The 12,579-nt window shown below is 40.4% G+C and overlaps 1 protein-coding gene across 5 annotated transcripts in view; it reads right to left on the bottom strand.

Annotated features, from left to right (window-relative positions):
* The window catches only part of fry (FRY microtubule binding protein), a 433,098-nt gene that overhangs the window by 410,202 nt on the left and 10,317 nt on the right, over positions 1-12,579 (bottom strand). The window lies entirely within an intron of this gene.

The raw sequence follows: 12,579 nt of genomic DNA, 5'->3' as shown, positions 1-12,579 counted from the left end.
TGCGAATCAGCACCTGCACCGCGTTGAGCCTGCGTCGTTGCTATCCTGTCTCTCTACTTCAACCATGGCTTATTTAAACAAATATTGCCGGACCATTTCGGTTGTTGGATGTAACAGCAACCAAACATATTAATTATGGATAAATAATCTACCTTCGCTCCTTTCGTTGTCATATGACTTGAAAGGCTTTAAAGGGAATAATGACATCTTGTCTCGCATTAATAAATAATCTTCGTGGCCACATAGGCAATTTAATTATAGCGCTTACTATAATCACAAAAAGCATAGTGCGACAGCATCACTGTACCTTGTTCGTGATGCTGCACCTTTCAGGGTGTACCATACTGGTTATTCCACTTTCTCCTTTGGGTGACACCACCACAAAATGTTGCTACCAAAATATTGAAATGAAGCGTCTTGTTCGTGTAATGAATAAGAAACTTCCCAGGAGGAACAGATGTGTAATATGGAAAAGTTGTTATCTAATTTGTGGCATTCTGCAGATAAAGGCACAAACATTGCATTTTATAATAACAAGGAAGTGCAGATGCTGGTTTATGCCACAGGGACACACCAAGTGCTGGAGTAACTCAGGGGGTCAGGCAGCATATCTGGAGAAAACGGATAGGTGACGTTTTGGGTTGAGACCGACGTCTGAAGAAAGGCCGGGACTTGATACATCACCTGTCCACGTTCTCTTGAAATGCTGCCTGACCTGCTGAGTTACTCCAGTATCTGCTGAGTATTTCTGTTTTGTTGCAGATTTCCACCATCTGCAGAATGTTACCTTTCTGTGGTATTAATGACTTGAACAACGCAATTGAGATTCATGTATTCATGTGTATTGAAGGCATAGGAAGCAACAAAACACCAAGTGCTGGAGGTCACATTCAGTGGAAGGAATGAACAGTTGACATTTTGGGTCGGGACCCTTCTTCAGACTCCACACAATGAATCTGAAGATGGGTCCTGACCCGAAACATCGCCTATCCCTATTCTCCAGAGATGATTCCTGACCTGCTGAGTTACACCAGCACTTTGTGTCTAAACATTGCATTTTGTTATCTGTCTCTCAATGATATACATTGGAATATACATTGTACCATTTAGAAAAATTCAATTCCTGAAAACCTCTGTCTCAAGTCAGAATCAGGATTGGGTTGCCGTGATTAGAAGAACAAAGAAAAATATGCCTGAGTTGATATTAACTGCACTTATTATTAATTGGGATGGCACAGTGGCGCAGAGGAAGAGTTGCTGCCTCACAGCACTAGAGACTCGGGATCAATCCTGACTACGGGTGTTGTCTGTATGTAGTTTATATGTTCTCCCTGGTTTTCTCTGGGTGCTATGGTTTCCTCCCACACTCCAAAGACGTACCGGTTTATAGATTAATTGGCTTCGGTAAGTTGTAAAATTGTCTCTAGTGCTTAGGATAGTATTAGTGTACGGTGCTCGCTGGTTCGCATGGGCTCGGTGGACCGAAGTGCCTGTTTCCGTACTATATCTCTATGGTCTGTGGTCTATTGGTAGACCTAGTCGTGGAGAGCAGAGGAAACAGCAGAGTTGCGACAAACATGATCATCTCAAACTTTGTCGGCATGGGCGAGTTAGGCCGAAGGGCCCGTTACCATGCTGTATGACTCTTTAAGTCGAGACAACCGTAAGTGCCTTAGAGTTATACAGCACGGAAACAGGTCCTTTGGCCCAACTTGTCTATACCGACCAAGATACTTCCATCCAAGCTAGTCCCATTAGCCCACACCTGGCCCATATTCCTCTAGTAATTATTCAATTATTTTGGACTCTTGAAGTGGAAGGGAAATGTGAGGGAATTACTACAAAACAGCATCAGCACACAATAGAGGCATGCCGCACAGAAACAGGCCATATGACTCCAGGCCAACCAAGATGTCCCATCCAAGCTAGTCCCATTTGCTCATACCTGGCACATATCCCTCTAAACCTTTCTTATACATGTATCTGTCCGAATATCTTTTAAATGCACTTTTACCTGCTTCAACAATACAATGATGGCATGGGCAGCACACTGTGCAGGGTGGCAGGGCTAAATCACTGAAAGTTTGTTTGTTGGTACTTTTTTAAAAGTAATTGGAGCGTGCATAGTTTACGGCTAAGCCGGTTCGGTGATCTCAAAGTTAAAAAAATAATTTAAAACGTCTTATCAGTTTATGACATGGATAACGAGTTGTAGCTGAGCAAGTTATGTGTCTGAACTGAAGTATGTGAAAATTTGTGAAGTGTGAGACAGCCCAGAACATGCACATAAGCAATGGCATTTGATGGCTCTAGGCCTGTACTCGCTGGAGTTTAGTAGGATGAGGGGCGACTCATTGAAACTTACCGAATAGTGAAAGATCTGGATAGAGTGGATGTAGAGAGGATCTTTCCACTAATGGGAGAGTCTAGGACCAGAGGGCACAGCCTCAGAATAAAAGGGCGTACTTTTAGAAATGGAATGAGAAGGAATTCCTTAAGCCAGAAGGTGGTGAATCTATGGAATTCATTACCACAGACAGCTGTGGAGGTCAAGTCATTGGGTATTTTTAAAGTGGAGATTGACAGCCTCTTGATTAGTAAGGGTATCAAAGATTATGGGCAGGAGAATGGGGTTGAGAGGGAAAGATAGATCAGCCATGATTGATTGTGGAGTAGATCTGACGGGCCGAATGGCTTAATTCTACTCCTATGACTGATTAACTTAAAATTACTTCTCTATGTCTCAGTCAGAAGGGACAGGTTACTACAGAATTATATCTAAGCTCAGAGGAACACAATCACTGTTCAATTAATGTGATCAGAAGAGGAGAGAGTTATGCACAGCTAAGTGAGATAGGGAATGAAGGTTGGAAGGAATTCACCCTTTGAAATTGCTTTGTGGTAATTACAGGAGATGGGTAAATGTGGGAGCAAATTGCACCATTTATAAGCACGGCAGAGGGAAAAGTTGCTCCCTGGTCTCTTTTGAAAAATCTTTCCCCTTCCACCTTAAACCTGTGCTCTCCAGTTTTGGACTTCCTTACCCTGGAACAAACACTATGGCCATTCACCTTATCCATGCCCTTCATGATTTTATATCTGAAAGGTCACCCCTCAGCCTCCTATGCTCCAGGGAAACAAAAATTATCATAGACTGTCCATCATCTCCTTATAACTCAAAGCTTCCAGTCCTACTAACATCCTTGTAAATCTTTGTTGTATCATTTTCAGCTTAATGATATAGTTCCCATAGCCTGCCGACCAGAACTGTATACGGAACTCCAAATATGGCCTTAGCAACAGCTGTAAAAATGACTTCCCAACTCCTGTAAGCAACATCAGCTTGATACCTTCTTCATCACTTAATGTACCTGTGTAGCCACTTTCAAGGGCCAATGAATATGCATCCATAGATCTATATGTTCTACAACACTCCTCAGGGTCCAACCACTAATTCTGTCTTGATTTGTCTTACCAACATGCAATTCCTCACATTTATCGGATTTAAACTCCATCTGCCATTCTTCGGCCCATCCTGCCGTAATCTTAAACAATATTTTTCACAGTGTGCTATACCACCAATTTTAGTGTCATCTGCAAACTTATCAACCATGCCGTTTACATTTTCATTCAAATTGTTAATTTAAATGATGAATAACAGTACTGTTAAATGATGAATAACAAACTCAGCACTGAAGCCTTGTGGTGCACCACTTGTTACAAGCTTTCAGTTTGCAAAAACCCCTACCACCATCCTTTGCCTCCTACCATCAAGACCTGAGCCTCAATATCTCTTGTCATCCAGGGTCCCTACTCCTGCAGCCTTGCTTTTTCACTACAATAAAAACATACTGCTCCTGAACTCTTGTCATCTTAATTTTAAAAGCCTTGCCAGACATCCCATTACTTGCAAACACCCTGCCCAATTATCTTTGGAAGTTCCTGCTAATATCATAAAAATTGGCCTTGCCCCAATTTAGGATTTTAACATGGACCAATCCTCTCCTTTTCCATAGGGATTTTAAAACTGAGAGAATTATGGTCACTGGTCCCAAAGTGTTCTCCCACTAGGTGAATAAAAACTAGCATAAAACTAAGCGTGAGAGGGGAAAAATGAAATATCTGAGCAAAACAGTAAAGGAACGGCTAGTGTGTGTGGATAAATAATCTATCTTTATATAAACACAGGTGTTTGAGGGATGAATTATAGGTGCAATTTAACTTGAAAGATGAAGCATGATGGCTGTTACTGTGACATGGCTACCAAGACTGGCAGCACTAGGAACTAAGTATTGTATATCAGCTTACATAGAGCAAAAAGGAAGGAAAACCGACAGATGGAGAGAAGTCTCTTTAAGTAATTATTTCAATGGTGTCTTTATGGGTAGAATTAAGCAATAGAAATGGATTAAGATTGTTATTGGAGTCGAATGTAGGCTCCCTCGAAGAAGCTTTGAGCTGGCAGAATGTATAAATGCAGTGATTAGATAAGCATGCGACAATGAGAGAGTTTTAATATTTAAGTATTCATGTTGTCATTGAATCATAGTCATAGATTCAGGAAATAGGGCAATCGGCTCAACTCGTCCATACCATACAAGATTCCCCATCTAAGCTAGTCCCATTTGCCTGCATTTGGTCCATATGCCAGGAAACCTTTCCTCTCCATGTACCAGTCCAAATGTTTGTTAAATGTTGTTATAGTACTCGCCTCAATTACCTCCTCTGACAGCTCATTCTCATATACCCACCACCAGTGAAACAGCTGCCCCTCAGGTTCCTATTAAATGTTGGATTAAGAACTAGCATGTTCCAGTAAGGAGGGACAAAGATGGCAAGACAAGGGAACCTGGATGATGAAAGGTTGTAAATTTGGTCAAAAAGTAAAAGGTAGCTTATGTAAGGTATAGGGAAATAAAAATCATGAAACAAGGAACTGCAAATGCTGGATTACAAAAAAAGACACAAAGTGTTGGAGTAATCAGCAGTTCTGGACTGCCTATATACTATTTCTGGAAACCTTTGGACACAGCTAACAAATTCTGCCATATTGAATCCTCTTGGTCTCAGGAATTAACACTCAATAATGAGGTTTCTCACCCACCACGACAACCATATTGCTTTTACATTTTTCCATAATTTGCCTTCATATCTATTCCTCTATCTCCCTCTGGTTATTGAGAGGATTATAGTAACTGCACAATTTTTTAGCTCTACCCATATTGCTTCAATGGATGAACCCTTCAGTAAAAATGGTGCAATGCCACTTTCTCTAATTAGTAATGATAAAGTGGCATTGCACCATTCAGCTGTTATCAGGCAACTGAACCACCCTCTCACCAACCAGAGAGAGGTCCTGACCTACCGTTTACCTCTTTGGAGACATTTGAACTATCTGTAATCAGACTTTACTGGACTTCATTTTTACACTATGCATTATATCCTTTATCCTGAAGATAGACACAAAAAGCTGGAGTAGCTCAGCAGGACAGGCTGCATCTCTAGAGAGAAGGATTGGGTGATGTTTCGGGTCGAGACCCTTCTTCAAACTGGAAGAAGGGTGACGTTTCTCGATCCAAAACATCACCCATTACTTCTCTCCAGAGATACTGCCTGCCCCCTGAGATACTCCAGCTTCGTGCGTGTCTATCTTTGGTTTAAACCAGCATCTGCAGTTCCTTCCTACACATATCCATTATCCTGTATCTGTACACTGTGGACGGTTTGATTGTAATCATGTATAGTCTTTTCACTGACTGGATAGCACAAAACAAAAAGCTTTTCACTGTACCTTGGTGAACGTGACAATAATAATAAACTAAACTAATCATGTCGGAAATATCAAAACCTTGGAACATTGAGCTGTCGTAACCAAGTCTCTCATACCATACCGTGATCCAGGCTCTAAACTCATCAATAGCAATTACCTTTACTGTTATTTACTAATATCGGTTTATTGTTGTCATTTGTACTGAGATACAAAGGAAGAGGAGTTAGGGCATTACGTTCTAGTTTCATAAGATATTAGTGAGGACGCAGTTGGAGCATCATATGCAGCTTTTGGTTATGCAGCTTTATGAAAGGCATCATTAATCTACAAACATTACAAAGACATTTTACAAAAATATTGCCAGGACTGAAGGGTCAGAACTATAGAGAGAGATTGAACGGCAAGTGCTTTACTCCTTGGAATGTAGAAGACTGAGAGGTGACTTTATAGAGTCATGAGGGGCACAGGTGAGGTGAATGCACATTATCTTTATCCCAGGGAAGGGAAATCAAAAACTAGAGGGCATAGAAAGACTTAAAAGGGACCTGAGGGAAACTTCTTTGCACAGAGGGTACCTAAAGATGCAATAATGTGTAGTAATGTTAATTGTAAAGATATGAAGCATAGGAGAGATATCTGCTCCATGTAAGCGCTTTATATGTAGGTAGTAAGCCCGACTGCAAGCATAAAAATAAGACACATAACATCAGGCCTGGCTGGAATAAGTATGTAGCTGAGTATCATACTGAAGCCCGTGAAGCCACCAAATCATGGCTATGGCAGGTTGACCCAGACAGGGGCCTGTGTTTGAGTACAAGAAGCTCACTAATGCAAGGTATAAGTATGCTGTTCACTTCATCTGTAAAAATGAGCAAGCTATGAGGGCTGATTCCATGGCTAAGAAGCTGCTAAGTAACAATGCTACTGATTTTTGGAAAGATGTGCGAGCTCTTAACAGTTGCAAAACATCTCTACCATGCACTGTAGATGGAATCTCCGGAACAGCTAATATTGCAGAGTTATGGCGACAACATTGTAGTACTTTATTCAACTGTGTCCAAGGTGACTTGTATAGGGTGGACAATATTGAGAGTAATGACTCAATGGCGATTATGTCACATGAGGTGTATCATGCCATGAACAAGCTGTCCAACAACAAAGCAGGTGGCTTGGATCATATTTCTGCTGAACATCTTAAGTATGCGAGTATGAGGATAGCTCCTCTCCTTGCTATTTGTTTTACTGGCTTTATGATTCATGGCTTGTTACCAGACTCAATGTTGTCTGTTCTGTTAGTGCCGGTCATTAAGGACAAAGCTGGTAAAGTAGGCAGCCTAAATAATTACAGGCCAATAGCTTTAGCCAGCATATTGTCCAAAGGTTTAGAAAGAGTTCTGCTGGATAGAATAAATGAGTTTGTTAACTCCACAGATAACCAGTTTGGTTTTAAAGCTAAACATGGCACTGACATGCATATATGCCCTAAAGGAGATTGTAAACAAATATAGAGGCAACAACTCTTCAATACTTATGTGCTTTATTGATGCTTCCAAAGCCTTTGACCGTGTTAATCACAGAAAGCTGTTCGTTATAATGAGTCAAAGAGGGGTGCCTAAATACATTGTGAGAATTCTGGCCTACCAGTATGCCCACCAGACTATGCAAATAAAATGGGGCAATAAGGTCTCAGCCCCATTTGGGGTTAGCAATGGTGTTAGACAAGGGGGAAATTTGTCCCGTCCTTTTTAATCTTTATATTGATGATCTGTCCAAACAATTGAAAGCCTGTAATACTGGGTGCATGATTGGTAATATTTTAGTGAACCATATTATGTATGCGGATTATCTTGTGGTCTTTAGCCCATCTAGTGCTGGTCTCCAGCAGCTCCTTACTATATGTTCTGTGTATGGTGTGGAACATGACATTAAATATAATGCTAGTAAGAGTGCTGTTATGATCTGTAGAACCAAAGAGGATAAATGTCTAAAATTTCCTGATTTTAAATTGTCTGACAATAATCTTAGTGTCTGTAATAAGGTAAAATATCTAGGGCATTTTATTACAGAACAAATGACAGATGATGAGGATATTTATAGGCAACGACGCATGCTGAATGTACAGGCGAATATTCTCTTGCGTAAATTTGGTGCGTGTGCAGATGTGGTGAAGATGTCGCTATTTAGAGCATACTGCACACCACTCTACACTGCGTACCTGTGGTCGAACTATGGAAAGGCAAGTTTGCAGAGACTAAAGGTGGCGTATAACGATGCCATGAGAACACTGCTAAGGAAACCTAGATGGTGTAGTGCTAGTAACATGTTTGTGGCTTCAGCAGTCAGTACTTTAGAAGCTATCCTAAGAAATCATATGTATAAATTCATTTGCAGGATAAATGACTCTAAACATGTAATTATTGTGGCCTTGTCAAACATAAGGTTTAGCACTACACGCTACGAATACCAGCTGTGGAGACACTGGTATCGTTGTCTCGTTGTAGGACATTGATCATTCTTATATTCTGGATTTTAATTCATGTATTATGGGTTTTTTTAATATATAATTTATGATGCTTTTATAAGTGATATGCTAAGATTTTATAAGTACTTTATGATATTTTTTAACATGCAATGCATTTTTATGAAATGTTGTCCCTTGTCTGGACCTTGAGTCCGAAATAAAGTGTATTATTATTATTATTATTATTATTATTATTATTATTATTATTATTATTATTATTATTATTATTATTAAATGAACCAGCTGCCTGAGTAGTAGAAGTGGGTACAACTATCAAAAAGACATTTGAACAGGAACATGGATAGGAAAGATAAGAGGGATATGGGACAAACATAGGCAAAGGGAACTAGCTTAGATGGGTACATATAGGTACCAATGACATAGGTAAAAAAAGGGAAGAGGTCCTGAAGGGAGGATTTAGGGAGTTGGGAGGAGAGCTAAGGAAAAGGACCAAAAAGGTAACAATCTCAGGATTACTGCCTGTGCCACGCGACAGTGAGAGTAGGAATGGAGCGAGGTGGAGGATGAATGCGTGGCTGAAAGACTGGTGCAGACGGCAGGGATTCAAGTTTCTGGATCATTGGGACTTCTTTTGGGGAAGGTGGGACTTGTACAGAAAGGATGAGTTGCACTTGAACCCGAGGGGGACCAATATCCTGGCGGGGAAATCTGCAAAGGCTACTGGGGAGACTTTAAACTAGAATGGTTGGGGCGAGGGACTCAAATAGAGAAAGCTAGTAGACAGAATGGGAGGCAGGAAGCAGAAAAGGGAAGCACTCGGACACAAGAGGAGAAAGAAAAAAAAGGAAATAAACAAAGAATAAGAGGCTTCTTAAATGTGCATATTTTAATGCTAGGAGCATTGTAAGAAAGGTGGATGAGCTTAGAGTCTGGATAGACACCTGGAAGTATGATGTTGTGGCGATCAGTGAAACATGGTTGCAGGAGGGCTGTGATTGGAAACTAAATATTCCAGGATTTCGTTGCTTCAGATGTGATAGAATTGGAGGGGCAAGAGGTGGAGGTGTTGCATTGCTAGTCAGGGAAGATATTACAGCAGTGCTTTGGCAGGATATATTGGAGGGCTCATCTAGGGAGGCTATTTGGGTGGAACTGAGAAGTGGGAAAGGTGTAGCAACACTTATAGGGGTGTATTATAGACCGCCAAATGGGGATCGAGAATTGGAGGAGCAAATATGTAAGGAGATAGCAGATATTAGTAGTAAGCACAAGGTAGTGATTGTGGGAGATTTCAACTTTCCACACATAGACTGGGAAACACATTCTGTAAATGGGCTGGATGGTTTGGAGTTTGTAAAATGTGTGCAGGATAGTTTTTTGCAGCAATACATAGAAGTACCTACTAGAGGAGGGGCAGTGCTGGACCTCCTGTTAGGAAATAAGACGGGACAGGTGGCGGAGGTATGCGTTGGGGAGCACTTCGGGTCCAGTAATCACAATACCATTAGTTTCAATATAATTATGGAGAGGGTCAGAACTGGACCTAGGGTTGAGATTTTTGATTGGAGAAAGGCTAACTTTGATGAGATGCGAAATGATTTAAAAGGAGTGAACTGGGACATTTTGTTTTATGGGAAGGATGTAGAAGAGAAATGGAGGACATTTAAAGGGGAAATTTTAAGAGTACAGAATCTTTATGTTCCTGTTCGGTTGAAAGGAAACAGTAAAAATTGGAAAGAGCCCTGGTTTTCAAGGGAAATTGGACGTCTTGTTCGGAAAAAGATGGAGATCTACAATAATTATAGGCAGCATGGAGTAAATGAGGTGCTTGAGGAGTATAAGGAATGTAAAAAGAATCTTAAGAAAGAAATTAGAAAAGCTAAAAGAAGATATGAGGTTGCTTTGGCAAGTAAGGTGAAAGTAAATCCAAAGGGTTTCTACAGCTATATTAATAGCAAAAGGATAACGAGGGATAAAATTGGTCCATTGGAGAGACAGAGTGGACAGCTATCTGCAGAGCCAAAAGAGATGGGGGAGATATTGAACAATTTCTTTTCTTCGGTATTCACCAAGGAGAAGGATATTGAATTATGTGAGGTAAGGGAAACTAGTAGAGTAGCTATGGATACTATGAGTTTCAAAGTAAAAGAAGTACTGACACTTTTGAAAAATATAAAAGTGGATAAGTCTCCAGGTCCTGACAGGATATTCCCTAGGACATTGAGGGAAGTTAGTGTAGAAATAGCAGGGGCTATGACAGAAATATTTCAAATGTCATTAGAAATGGGAATAGTCCCCGAGGATTGGCGTACTGCGCATGTTGTTCCATTGTTTAAAAAGGGTTCTAAAAGTAAACCTAGCAATTATAGACCTGTTAGTTTGACTTCAGTGGTGGGCAAATTAATGGAAAAGATACTTAGAGATAATATATATAAGCATCTGGATAAACAGGGTCTGATTAGGAACAGTCAACATGGATTTGTGCCTGGAAGGTCATGTTTGACTAATCTTCTTGAATTTTTTGAAGAGGTTACTAGGGAAATTGACGAGGGTAAAGCAGTTGATGTTGTTTATATGGACTTTAGTAAGGCCTTTGACAAGGTTCCTCATGGAAGGTTTGATTAAGAAGGTTCAACTGTTGGGTATAAATGCAGGAGTAGCAAGATGGATTCAACAGTGGCTGAATGGGAGAAGCCAGAGGGTAATGGTGGATGGCTGTTTGTCGGGTTGGAGGCAGGTGACTAGTGGGGTGCCTCAGGGATCTGTGTTGGGTCCTTTGTTGTTTGTCATGTACATCAATGATCTGGATGAAGGTGTGGTAAATTGGATTAGTAAGTATGCAGATGATACCAAGATAGGGGGTGTTGTGGATAATGAAGAGGATTTCCAAAGTCTACAGAGTGATTTAGGCCATTTGGAAGAATAGGCTGAAAGATGGCAGATGGAGTTTAATGCTGTTAAATGTGAGGTGTTACACCTTGGCAGGACAAATCAAAATAGGACGTACATGGTAAATGGTAGGGAATTGAAGAATACAGTTGAACAGAGGGATCTGGGAATATCCGTGCATAGTTCCTTGAAGGTGGAATCTCATATAGATAGGGTGGTAAAGAAAGCTTTTGGTATGCTAGCCTTTATAAATCAGAGCATTGAGTATAGAAGCAGGGATGTAATGTTAAAATTGTACAAGGCATTGGTGAGACCAAATCTGGAGTATGGTGTACAATTTTGGTCGCCCAATTATAGGAAGGATGTCAACAAAATAGAGAGAGTACAGAGGAGATTTACTAGAATGTTGCCTGGGTTTCAACAACTAAGTTACAGAGAAAGGTTGAATAAGTTAGGTCTTTATTCTCTGGAGCGCAGAAGGTTAAGGGGGGACTTGATAGAGGTCTTTAAAATGATGAGAGGGATAGACAGAGTTGATGTGGACAAGCTTTTCCCTTTGAGAATAGGGAAGATTCAAACAAGAGGACATGACTTCAGAATTAGGGGACAGAAGTTTAGGGGTAACATGAGGGGGAACTTCTTTACTCAGAGAGTGGTAGCGGTGTGGAATGAGCTTCCAGTAGAAGTGATGGAGGCAGCTTCGTTGGTATCATTTAAAAATAAATTGGATAGGCATATGGATGAGAAGGGAATGGAGGGTTATGGTATCAGTGCAGGCAGGTGGGACTAAGGGAAAAAAGTTGTTCGGCACGGACTTGTAGGGCCGAGATGGCCTGTTTCCATGCTGTAATTGTTATATGGTTATATGGTTATATGGGCATCTTGGTCGACATGGACGAGTTGGACCGAAGGCCTGTTTCCACACTGTATTGCTCTATGATCATAACAAGCACTAGTGGATAATGTAAATTGTGTGGAATGGGTGGGGATTAGATGGCCCACAAATTACTAAATGGAATTGCATCATTAATAAAACTGAATCTGTTGTCCACTAATGTGCTATTAAGATGATTAAAATCTTGGAGATGAAACAAAGCTATAAATGGCTTTTCGAAATGTTTTAAATTACTTTTCAAAAATCATACCACAAATGTGTTGAATATATTTTATTATCCACAACAAATTGTCCACAAATGGATGATATTTAGCAATTTGTCTTAACTTGTACCATAATTTTTGATAGCCAAAATGTCGATATGTAATTTTATCATAATCAATTAATGTTGTGGGTCCCCACATTCAGAATGGCAGAATAACTGATTCCTACATAGTCCTCAGAAGCATTTCAATTGTAGTTTGTCTTGATTTACATGGTACAGCATAAAGGGAAACAAGCCAAGATGCCAGCACAGCTACACGGGAGACAAGCCAACAAGCC

This window comes from Amblyraja radiata, chromosome 6 (genome assembly GCF_010909765.2).
Source record: "Amblyraja radiata isolate CabotCenter1 chromosome 6, sAmbRad1.1.pri, whole genome shotgun sequence".
In the NCBI taxonomy this organism is placed as follows: Eukaryota; Metazoa; Chordata; class Chondrichthyes; order Rajiformes; family Rajidae; genus Amblyraja; species Amblyraja radiata.
This window is presented reverse-complemented; position numbering and strand designations above follow the sequence as displayed.